Raw genomic sequence first — 12,937 nt, 5'->3', positions numbered from 1 at the left:
ATGCAGGTTGAGACTAGGCATAAAAGCTATATACTACAGCTCAGAGTTTAAAGTATTTATTCCTATTTAACCTAGATATTAAATGTTCAGGAAGATGCATGCACCCATACACACGTGCACACTCATGCTTCTCTCTAAAAACATTAGGAAAATTTTTCAAGGAGTCTTTACAACTCATGGTGTTATTCCAGATACCTTCATGGTGTTGGAGGCTCAGAAGACAGAAAACTATTATCCCAACTTAGCATGCCTTGCAGCCAAATGATGGGGCTTAGAGGAACCTAGCCTCAAGCCCAGGCATGGTTGTGATTTAGAGAGAAGGTGGGTTGTTCAGAGCATAAAGACTCAACTGTCCACCCAATTTATCTACTGATCTCTCCATCTCTAGGGCTTACATCAACAAAGTGCCTAAAGTAATTTGTGTTTGATAGTCAGTGAAATGTTTCTTCTTACATATACAGTCAAGGAAACTTTGATTGATCTAAGACTTTCCATGGATTTTGAATGGACTGGGAGTTGAATCCTGTCTCCCAGCTCAAGATGCACTGTCCTTTTCTACTGAGGAAGGAGAGCAGGTTGGAAGAATGGACAATGGTCTCAGTTCTGTGGACCTATGCCAACTCCAGCTCTAGTTTCTCTTTACCTGAGGGATGAACAGAATGTGAGACATACACAACATGAAATTCCAGAGTCTCAGCCACTTCCCAGCGTGCTTCAGCACTAACTTGAAGATATTATCAGCCTTAAATTCTGGCCCTTTGGGAAAAAGTTTTTTGTTTTGTTTTAAACAAAGAAATGAGATAAAAAAGAGACTGTAGATTCTAAAGTGATTTTGTGAACATTCAAGAGTATCAGTGGTTCATGGCTCTTGATGCATATTATTTCTAATTTAATTTCAGCTTATGTATTTTTTCTGATACAGTTATTATTGATACTACAAATATAAAATTATTGCTTGGGACTAGTAAGATGGCTCAGCAGGAAAGATGTTTGCTTTCCAGTCCGACAGCTGGAGCTTAATCTCTGAACACACACGGTAGAGGAGGAAAACTAGCCCCCAGCTCCCACGAGTTGTCTTCTGACATTAACAAGCATGCTGTGGTATGCATTCACTCACACATGCGCGTGTATACACACAAACACACACAAACCGTAAGTGTACTAACAAGCTCAGTAAATCCTGAAGTGCAGAAAGCAGTTCAATATTTTATCATAAAGCTTCTGGGATAGGTAAACCCAGTAAAACAGTGAAGAGATTTTATTGGATGAAAGTCAAAAATCTTTCCCATCCAAATCTGTACAGAAGAATCTATTCCAAAGAAGCCATGTTGGAAAGACTGAAATTAGTAGGAGTGACACCTGAAAGATGCTCGTGTTGTTTTCTTCCCATACGAATTAACTCTTCAAAATAGCAGAGCTGCCTGGATGGAGAAGCTGTGCTACTCATTGCTCTGACTGTTCTGAGAATGGAAGCCAAAGTCCTTTGGGGTTGGTGACCCTCGTCCTTCTGGTGACATTCTTCACCTGACAAATCCACACCTGATAATTCCTGAAACCCATGCAAAGGAGTGGAAGGAGAGGAGGTCACTGCCCGTACCGGAAAGCAGGTCACTAGGCACATAGTAGGTCCGGACAAGGGGATCATTTCTCTGTGGAATTCGACACCACACACTCTGGTCCTGGGAAGATCAAGGTGTTGATGTTTCCATTGACAAAGGACAGAGGAGGCAGACTGAGGACCTGATGCTATGGAAACTCACAAGCTCTATGCTCAACCTACGGACACTGAGACCCTAGCACGGAATTAGTTTACTCCAGCTGCCTCCTTGGTCTCATCCATCAGCTCAAGCCGTCATTGATGGCTGAATCATGCAATTCTAGAACTGTAATTTGTCTTATGATTTTTGGATGAAAGCCATACTAATGCATCGAAGTATTTTATTTTTGTATTTAGCATTGTACTATTAGTAAATGATTGGGTCGAAGGGGCATGCCCACGCCTTCTACAACTGGCACAACTAATCTTAACAACTGAGGTATTCAGGGAAGCACAGAGCTCCTTGTGATGCTTAAAATGCTTAATTTGTTTCATAAGTACAATTTGACCTCAACTAAAATTCTGGCTGAGAATCCAAAGAAAACATGTCAGGTTGCGATTTTAGATTGTTATAGGAAATGGAAAAAAAAATTAAAGGAAACAAAGGTCCCTCTCATTTTAGACCTAACACATGGCTTTATGCAAAGAAAAACAAAAATACCTGTTTTAATGTGGGACTAAATGGCATGGTAAAAATGTTCTGGAAATGAGTTGAGTCATCAGACCTCTCATTATTTATTGTAAAAGTAAAGAAGCAAAGTGGTTTAGGACATCACATGGTTTAAATGTTTTGAAGTTTTCCAATTTGTGTTATTTTTAGAAAGTGTTTAACTTTGATTTGTCTGACATTACTTTGGTTTGTGCTGAATCACAAATGCACATGTGGATTGTAAACCTTGGGAAGATTTGGGGGACATGGGGACTGTGGGTTCTGTCTATACTGAGGACAGAATTGGGGGAAGGAGAGAGAAAGACAAAAGGCTGTGAAGATGGGATGCTGTGCTCAGAGTGCATGGGAACTGTGCTCCTGGACCCTAGACTGAAGCTCTTCCTTTAGCTACTGACAAAGAACAGATCCAAGAGAGTCAGAAGGAGGAGTGCAGTCAAGACTGGGATACAACAAAATAAACACCCATGAAGTTCATGTCTAATGACTCTGAACCAGGCCAGGCTGCCATCGTTTAGCACTTAGAGTAAACCTGAGATAGAACTTCCAGGGAGGGTCACCTTGACCCAGAGGAACAACTTTCAGAAAACGACTAGCACAGATGATGCTTCATGACCAGAAACAGGCATTCTAGGTTCTTCTAACCTAAGGTTCACATTTAGATGTTCAGTATACTCTTTGTATGTTTAAGTTTGGAAAACACAGTTTGGCATGCATGAACAATAATTCACAGGTTGATCTAGGTACAAAGTCGTTCTCATTTCATTGTTACTCAATGTTGTCTGCCATCAGGAGAGATGTAAATGAACACCGCCTCTTATAAGTATGTCTTAGATGTAAACAAACCAATTTAAACTAGCTCCTTATTTCTAAGACAGAAAGGGACTGGTAAGAACTTAGGAAGAGAAGTGATAAAGAAAACGGCCATGCTAGATTTGAACTTGAACTTTGACAGAGGCACCGTAAGTGGCTATGTTCAAGAAAGGATCAGCAGAGGGAAGGAGTTAGGGTTACACTAGTTGTATTACAAAAGGTAGGTGCAGGTGGTCGGGGAGAAATCTTTGTTTTTTGAGCAAGAATAAGAGCAAACATTTCAAGCCAGTCCTGGTGGTGCAGGTTGTAATACCACCAAACCGGGGCAGGAGGATCACATGTTTAAGATCTGCCTGGGCCTACAGAGTGTCATTAAGAAGTTCAAGGCCGACCGGAAGTCCCACACCGGCGGATCCCGGACCGCAGCAGCTCTCTGCTCCCAAACCCCGTGGGAGAGAGACCTCACCGCCTGATCAAGTGGGCACTCCTGAGGCTGCAGAGCAGAGGAGACCACCAACACTGCCCACCCCTGCCCACATCCCTGGCCCAAGAGGCAACTGTATAAGGCCTCTGGGTTCCCGTAGGGGAGGGCCCGGGAGCGGCAGGACCCCTGCGCCTGAGACACTGCCGGAACCTGAAGGAAACAGACCGGATAAACAGTTCTCTGCACCCAAACCCCGTGGGAGGGAGAGCTGAACCTTCAGAGAGGCGGACACGCCTGGGAAACCAGAAGAGACTGCACTCTGTGCACATCCAGGCGCCAGAGGAAAACGCCAAACGCCATCTGGAACCCTGGTGCACGGAGGCTCCTGGAAAGAGCGGCGCAGATCTTCCCGGTTGCTGCCACAGCGGAGAGGACTTAGGCAGTACCCCACGAGCAAACTTGAGCCTTGGAACTGCAGGTAGGACCAACTTTTCCCCTGCAAGAAACCTGCCTGGTGAACTCAAGACACAGGCCCACAGGAACAGCTGAAGACCTGTAGAGAGGAAAAACTACACGCCCGAAAGCAGAACACTCTGTCCCCATAACTGGCTGAAAGAAAACAGGAAAACAGGTCTACAGCACTCCTGACACACAGGTTATAGGACAGTCTAGCCACTGTCAGAAATAGCAGAACAAAGTAACACTAGAGATAATCTGATGGCGAGAGGCAAGCGCAGGAACCCAAGCAACAGAAACCAAGACTACATGGCATCATCGGAGCCCAATTCTCCCACCAAAGCAAACACGGAATATCCAAACACACCAGAAAAGCAAGACCTAGTTTCAAAATCATATTTGATCATGATGCTGGAGGACTTCAAGAAAGACATAAAGAACTCCCTTAGAGAACAAGTAGAAGCCTACAGAGAGGAATCGCAAAAATCCCTGAAAGAATTCCAGGAAAACACAATCAAACAGTTGAAGGAATTAAAACTGGAAATAGAAGCAATCAAGAAAGAACACATGGAAACAACCCTGGACATAGAAAATCAAAAGAAAAGACAAGGAGCTGTAGATACAAGCTTCACCAACAGAATTCAAGAGATGGAAGAGAGAATCTCAGGAGCAGAAGATTCCATAGAAATCATTGACTCAACTGTCAAAGATAATGTAAAGCAGAAAAAGCTACTGGTCCAAAACATACAGGAAATCCAGGACTCAATGAGAAGATCAAACCTAAGGATAATAGGTATAGAAGAGAGTGAAGACTCCCAGCTCAAAGGACCAGTAAATATCTTCAACAAAATCATAGAAGAAAACTTCCCTAACCTAAAAAAAGAGATACCCATAGGCATACAAGAAGCCTACAGAACTCCAAATAGATTGGACCAGAAAAGAAACACCTCCCGTCACATAATTGTCAAAACACCAAACGCACAAAATAAAGAAAGAATATTAAAAGCAGTAAGGGAAAAAGGTCAAGTAACATATAAAGGCAGACCTATCAGAATCACACCAGACTTTTCGCCAGAAACTATGAAGGCCAGAAGATCCTGGACAGATGTCATACAGACCCTAAGAGAACACAAATGCCAGCCCAGGTTACTGTATCCTGCAAAACTCTCAATTAACATAGATGGAGAAACCAAGATATTCCATGACAAAACCAAATTTACACAATATCTTTCTACAAGTCCAGCACTACAAAGGATAATAAAGGGTAAAGCCCAACATAAGGAGGCAAGCTATACCCTAGAAGCAAGAAACTAATCATCTTGGCAACAAAACAAAGAGAATGAAAGCACACAAACACAACCTCACTTCCAAATATGAATATAACAGGAAGCAATAATCACTATTCCTTAATATCTCTCAATATCAATGGCCTCAACTCCCCAATAAAAAGACATAGATTAACAAACTGGATACGCAACGAGGACCCTGCATTCTGCTGCCTACAGGAAACACACCTCAGAGACAAGGACAGACATTACCTCAGAGTGAAAGGCTGGAAAACAATTTTCCAAGCAAATGGTCAGAAGAAGCAAGCTGGAGTAGCCATTCTAATATCAAATAAAATCAATTTTCAACTAAAAGTCATCAAAAAAGATAAGGAAGGACACTTCATATTCATCAAAGGAAAAATCCACCAAGATGAACTCTCAATCCTAAATATCTATGCCCCAAATAAAAGGGCACCTACATATGTAAAAGAAACCTTACTAAAGCTCAAAACACACATTGCACCTCACACAATAATAGTGGGAGATTTCAACACCCCACTCTCATCAATGGACAGATCATGGAAACAGAAATTAAACAGAGATGTAGACAGACTAAGAGAAGTCATGAGCCAAATGGACTTAACGGATATTTATAGAACATTCTATCCTAAAGCAAAAGGATATACCTTCTTCTCAGCTCCTCATGGTACTTTCTCCAAAATTGACCATATAATTGGTCAAAAAACGGGCCTCAACAGGTACAGAAAGATAGAAATAATCCCATGCGTGCTATCGGACCACCACGGCCTAAAACTGGTCTTCAATAACAATAAGGGAAGAATGCCCACATATACGTGGAAATTGAACAATGCTCTACTCAATGATAACCTGGTCAAGGAAGAAATAAAGAAAGAAATTAAAAACTTTTTAGAATTTAATGAAAATGAAGGTACAACATACCCAAACTTATGGGACACAATGAAAGCTGTGCTAAGAGGAAAACTCATAGCGCTGAGTGCCTGCAGAAAGAAACAGGAAAGAGCATATGTCAGCAGCTTGACAGCACACCTAAAAGCTCTAGAACAAAAAGAAGCAAATACACCCAGGAGGAGTAGAAGGCAAGAAATAATCAAACTCAGAGCTGAAATCAACCAAGTAGAAACAAAAAGGACCATAGAAAGAATCAACAGAACCAAAAGTTGGTTCTTTGAGAAAATCAACAAGATAGATAAACCCTTAGCCAGACTAACGAGAGGACACAGAGAGTGCGTCCAAATTAACAAAATCAGAAATGAAAAGGGAGACATAACTACAGATTCAGAGGAAATTCAAAAAATCATCAGATCTTACTATAAAAACCTATATTCAACAAAACTTGAAAATCTTCAGGAAATGGACAATTTCCTAGACAGATACCAGGTATCGAAGTTAAATCAGGAACAGATAAACCAGTTAAACAACCCCATAACTCCTAAGGAAATAGAAGCAGTCATTAAAGGTCTCCCAACCAAAAAGAGCCCAGGTCCAGACGGGTTTAGTGCAGAATTCTATCAAACCTTCATAGAAGACCTTATACCAATATTATCCAAACTATTCCACAAAATTGAAACAGATGGAGCACTACCGAATTCCTTCTATGAAGCCACAATTACTCTTATACCTAAACCACACAAAGACCCAACAAAGAAAGAGAACTTCAGACCAATTTCCCTTATGAATATCGACGCAAAAATACTGAATAAAATTCTGGCAAACCGAATTCAAGAGCACATCAAAACAATCATCCACCATGATCAAGTAGGCTTCATCCCAGGCATGCAGGGATGGTTTAATATAAGGAAAACCATCAACGTGATCCATCATATAAACAAACTGAAAGAACAGAACCACATGATCATTTCATTAGATGCTGAGAAAGCATTTGACAAAATTCAACACCCCTTCATGATAAAAGTCCTGGAAAGAATAGGTATTCAAGGCCCATACCTAAACATAGTAAAAGCCATATACAGCAAACCATTGCTAACATTAAACTAAATGGAGAGAAACTTGAAGCAATCCCACTAAAATCAGGGACTAGACAAGGCTGCCCACTCTCTCCCTACTTAGTCAATATAGTTCTTGAAGTTCTAGCCAGAGCAATCAGACAACAAAAGGAGATCAAGGGGATACAGATCGGAAAAGAAGAGGTCAAAATATCACTATTTGCAGACGACATGATAGTATATTTAAGTGATCCCAAAAGTTCCACCAGAGAACTACTAAAGCTGATAAACAACTTCAGCAAAGTGGCTGGGTATAAAATTAACTCAAATAAATCAGTTGCTCCTCTATACAAAAGAGAAACAAGCCGAGAAAGAAATTAGGGAAACGACACCCTTCATAATAGACCCAAATAATATAAAGTACCTCGGTGTGACTTTAACCAAGCAAGTAAAAGATCTGTACAATAAGAACTTCAAGACACTGAGGAAAGAAATTGAAGAAGACCTCAGAAGATGGAAAGATCTCCCATGCTCATGGATTGGCAGGATTAATATAGTAAAAATGGCCATTTTACCAAAAGCAATCTACAGATTCAATGCAATCCCCATCAAAATACCAATCCAATTCTTCAAAGAGTTAGACAGAACAATTTGCAAATTCATCTGGAATAACAAAAAACCCAGGATAGCTAAAGCTATCCTCAACAATAAGAGGACTTCAGGGGGAATCACTATCCCTGAACTCAAGCAGTATTACAGAGCAATAGTGATAAAAACTGCATGGTATTGGTACAGAGACAGACAGATAGACCAATGGAATAGAATTGAAGACCCAGAAATGAACCCACACACCTATGGTCACTTGATTTTTGACAAAGGAGCCAAAACCATCCAATGGAAAAAAGATAGCATTTTCAGCAAATGGTGCTGGTTCAACTGGAGGGCAACATGTAGAAGAATGCAGATCGATCCATGCTTATCACCCTGTACAAAGCTTAAGTCCAAGTGGATCAAGGACCTCCACATCAAACCAGACACACTCAAACTAATAGAAGAAAAACTAGGGAAGCATCTGGAACACATGGGCACTGGAAAAAATTTCCTGAACAAAACACCAATGGCTTATGCTCTAAGATCAAGAATCGACAAATGGGATCTCATAAAACTGCAAAGCTTCTGTAAGGCAAAGGACACTGTGGTTAGGACAAAACGGCAACCAACAGATTGGGAAAAGATCTTTACCAATCCTATAACAGATAGAGGCCTTATATCCAAAATATACAAAGAACTCAAGAAGTTAGACCGCAGGGAAACAAATAACCCTATTAAAAATGGGGTTCAGAGCTGAACAAAGAATTCACAGCTGAGGAATGCCGAATGGCTGAGAAACACCTAAAGAAATGTTCAACATCTTTAGTCATAAGGGAAATGCAAATCAAAACAACCCTGAGATTTCACCTCACACCAGTGAGAATGGCTAAGATCAAAAACTCAGGTGACAGCAGATGCTGGCGAGGATGTGGAGAAAGAGGAACACTCCTCCATTGTTGGTGGGATTGCAGACTGGTAAAACCATTCTGGAAATCAGTCTGGAGGTTCCTCAGAAAATTGGACATTGAACTGCCTGAGGATCCAGCTATACCTCTCTTGGGCATATACCCAAAAGATGCCTCAACATATAAAAGAGACACGTGCTCCACTATGTTCATCGCAGCCTTATTTATAATAGCCAGAAACTGGAAAGAACCCAGATGCCCTTCAACAGAGGAATGGATACAGAAAATGTGGTACATCTACACAATGGAATATTACTCAGCTATCAAAAACAACGAGTTTATGAAATTCGTAGGCAAATGGTTGGAACTGGAAAATATCATCCTGAGTGAGCTAACCCACTCATAGAAAGACATACATGGTATGCACTCATTGATAAGTGGCTATTAGCCCAAATGCTTGAATTACCCTAGATCCCTAGAACAAACGAAACTCAAGACGGATGATCAAAATGTGAATGCTTCACTCCTTCTTTAAATGAGAAAAAAGAATACCCTTGGCAGGGAAGGGAGAGGCAAAGATTAAAACAGAGACTGAAGGAACACCCATTCAGAGCCTGCCCCACAGGTGGCCCATACATATACAGCCACCCAATTAGACAAGATGGATGAAGCAAAGAAGTGCAGACCGACAGGAGCCGGATGTAGATCGCTCCTGAGAGACACAGCCAGAATACAGCAAATACAGAGGCGAATGCCAGCAGCAAACCACTGAACTGAGAATAGGTCCCCCGTTGAAGGAATCAGAGAAAGAACTGGAAGAGATTGAAGGTGCTCGAGACCCCAAAAGTACAACAATGTCAAGCAACCAGAGCTTCCAGGGACTAAGCCACTACCTAAAGACTATACATGGACTGACCCTGGACTCTGTCCCCATAGGTAGCAATGAATATCCTAGTAAGAGCACCAGTGGAAGGGGAAGCCCTGGGTCCTGCTAAGACTGAACCCCCAGTGAACTAGACTATGCGGGGAGGGTGGCAATGGGGGGAGGTTTGGGAGGGGAACACCCACAAGGAAGGGGAGGGGGGAGGGTGATGTCTGTCCGGAAACCGGGAAAGGGAATAACACTTGAAATGTATATAAGAAATACTCAAGATAATAAAAAAAATAAAAATAAAAAAAAAAGGAAAAAAAATCTTCTAAGGAACAGTAATTAGATAAGTTCGATTTATAAAGGAACAAAGCAAAATGAAGTTGTATTGGTTACATACCAAAGTGTCATGGAATTAAAAATATCATAGAGAAAATGTTATGATCCAAATTATGATTATCGTTACAAATAGGTCATTGATGTTAAAAGACTCGTTTTATGGGAAAAATGTTTTTCCTAAATTTAGTACTTGTGCAAGAAGCTATCCAAATACAGCCATTTGGCAATGTGGTTTTTAAATAAATTTTCCCTTGAAAAAGAAAAAAAAAGAAGTTCAAGGCCAGTCTGAGTAGCAAAGGACTGGACATGTATCTCAATGGCACAGTATCTATAGTGCAAGACTATAAATTAAAGCATCAGTACGAAGAAAATGGGGGAAAGATTCAAATGGTCATTTCTAATACCCTGGACCCCGATTAGAGCAATATTAAATAACACTGAAATGAATTTAGTTTTCCATCAATCTGTGAATATCATTCACTTATTTCAAACAATGCATTTCAAATTTAAACACTTAGGATTTATTGAATAGGGAAGTATGAAGCTATGTTTGTAAAAGAATGGAATCTCCATGAGGCATCTCCACAGCTTTCCTTCCACTTCTTCATATCACCCCCATATGGCTGAGTGCATAAACTCAAAGGCAGAAAAAGGCTCTCTCAGACTGAAAGCCATTTTGATCTGTTTCCTGAGAGCTCTTGGTCATCTACATATCTAGATGCTATAGTTTAGACCTTGTTCCCTAAAATTAAGACCAAAAGCAACCATCTCAACAGTACTGGATATCTACCATTTAGACTGCATGGAACATATAGGCACAGACACCGCCACCCTTCACATGGTCCATAATGAGTTCATTCATATCACGGCACATAACATGCAAAGGGTGTTATTATGCAAATTCTCCTGTCTCCACACAACAATGCAGTCACTTTGCCCTGTCCAGTGCCTTCACTACTGTCGTTGTCTCCTCCTCCTCCTCTTCCTCCTCCTCCTCCTCTTCCTCCTCCTCTTCCTCCTCCTCTTCCTCATCCTCCTCCTGTATTTTGAGTACAAACAGGAAAATGAATTTCATACAGTAGAGTCAAGAACCAGATGCTGTCTCACTGGAAAATTCTTGATGGTCTATGACTCAGCTAAGAGCAAAGTCTGCAAGCTTCTCCAAAAGTCTTTAAAGAGATATTGGATTTTTGTTCCATTTTTATAGGCTAGAGGCTATTTTGTGCATCAGTAGAGAAAAGGGAACTAGTCATCTCCCTTTGCCATGGAAACCACAGCACCATCAGATTCCCAAGTAACAGCTATAGCTTGCTAGTAACAGAATAGAGAGCCTAAGCTACCAAATATTTGTGTGTGTGTGTGTGTGTGTGTGTGTGTGTGTGTGTGTGAGAGAGAGAGAGAGAGAGAGAGAGAGAGAGAGAGAGAGAGAGAGAGAGAATGTGTCATTGAAAAATATTCACAATGAAGTTGGAATGTCTACTTCTAAAGCAAACAGTTACTCAGCTTTAACTGGAGGCTGTGAGTAAAATAATTGCCTGAGGATGTGTTCACTGTGTTCAACCTCAGCTTGTCACTGAATTTAGACCACAGTTTTCTTGCCCTTATAATTTACTACCTTGTTGCAAAAATAGAGAACTCCTATAGAAGAAGCAAATGTAATAATGCTACTTCTGATTCCAGAAGGAGTTAATTCTCCTTGATTGGTTCCTCCAACAAATTTCCAGGTCTCTTCTGGTTCTTCAAATGGTCTCTCACTTACTTCTCCCTACGGTCAGCTGAACCATTTAGAAACAAAATAGCTATGTATATTCAGAACTTGATCTCCCAACCTTAAATTCCAAGGCTATAAAAGTAGCCAGGTAAGTAGGAGTCTCTCCATCAAAGGTAGATTGTTCTTAGAAGGGAGGACTTCAATTCTGCTATGCTAGACCTTATTCCCCTGAGTCAGGGTCTCTGTCAAAGCTAGAGCTAGGCTGGTGGCCAGCAATGCCCTGACATCCTCCGATTTCTGCCCCTCACAGTGTTAGAGTTACAGGTGCACCTTTGTATGTGGGGTCTGGAGATTTGACCTCGGCTCCTCAGCTTGTATACCTAGTGCTTCTACCCATTCAGCAATTTCCTCAGCACTGTTTGGTTTCTGAAAGAGTATCTCACTATGTAGCCTAGGCTGGCCTCAAACTCACGATTCCCCTGCCTCTGCCTCTTCAGTGCTAGCTAAGCAACAGTGGTCAACAGGAACAAGATGGAAGGGCTAAGACAAGTGGCACCTAGATGTGTTCTGTGAATTCTGTGCGTGCGCGCGCGCGTGCATGCACACACACACACTCACACACACTCACACACACACACACTCACACACACTCACACACACACTCACACATACATACACACACACATACATACACACACATACATACACACACACATACATACACACACACTCACACACACACTCACATACACACACATACATACATACACACACTCACACACACTCACACACACACACACACACACTCACACACACTCACACACACACTCACACACACTCACACACACTCACACACACTCACACACACTCACACACACTCACACACACTCACACACACTCACACACACACTCACATACACACACACACACACCCCAAAACAAGATTTAAAACATGTATAAGCAAAATTAAAGCCTTTGTATGTGGAGACTTTGAAAGGAAAATAGACTGTACATAATGTTAGGGGCCAGAAGCTGTCTCCAACTGATATAGTAAAGAGGGGTCAGAATAAGGGGAAAAAAGGATAAATTATATCCCCAGAAGAGAAAACACATTGAACACCACAGAGAAAATGACGGGCATCAAATGTCAAAAAGAAGCAAGACAAGCTGAAGGGTGGGGAAAGAGAATCAGAAACCGCATCCTAAGGGAACCATGAAAAAAGCAGAAGACACAATAAGGGAGATGTATAGGGGGAATACTTGTATGGGGGAGAGGGAGGGGAAGGAATGGAGGCTTATGGTCAGGAAACCGG

The 12,937-nt window shown here is 41.4% G+C and overlaps 1 protein-coding gene across 1 annotated transcript in view; it reads right to left on the bottom strand.

Moving 5' to 3' along the window:
* Positions 1 to 12,937, bottom strand: part of Myo3a (myosin IIIA) — a 224,061-nt gene that overhangs the window by 92,664 nt on the left and 118,460 nt on the right.

The sequence above is a fragment of the Rattus norvegicus genome, chromosome 17 (genome assembly GCF_021556685.1).
Source record: "Rattus norvegicus strain SHRSP/BbbUtx chromosome 17, alternate assembly SHRSP_T2T, whole genome shotgun sequence".
NCBI lineage: Eukaryota > Metazoa > Chordata > Mammalia > Rodentia > Muridae > Rattus > Rattus norvegicus.
Note: the sequence above shows the minus strand (reverse complement) of the source record. Positions and strands in the feature narration are given on the sequence as shown.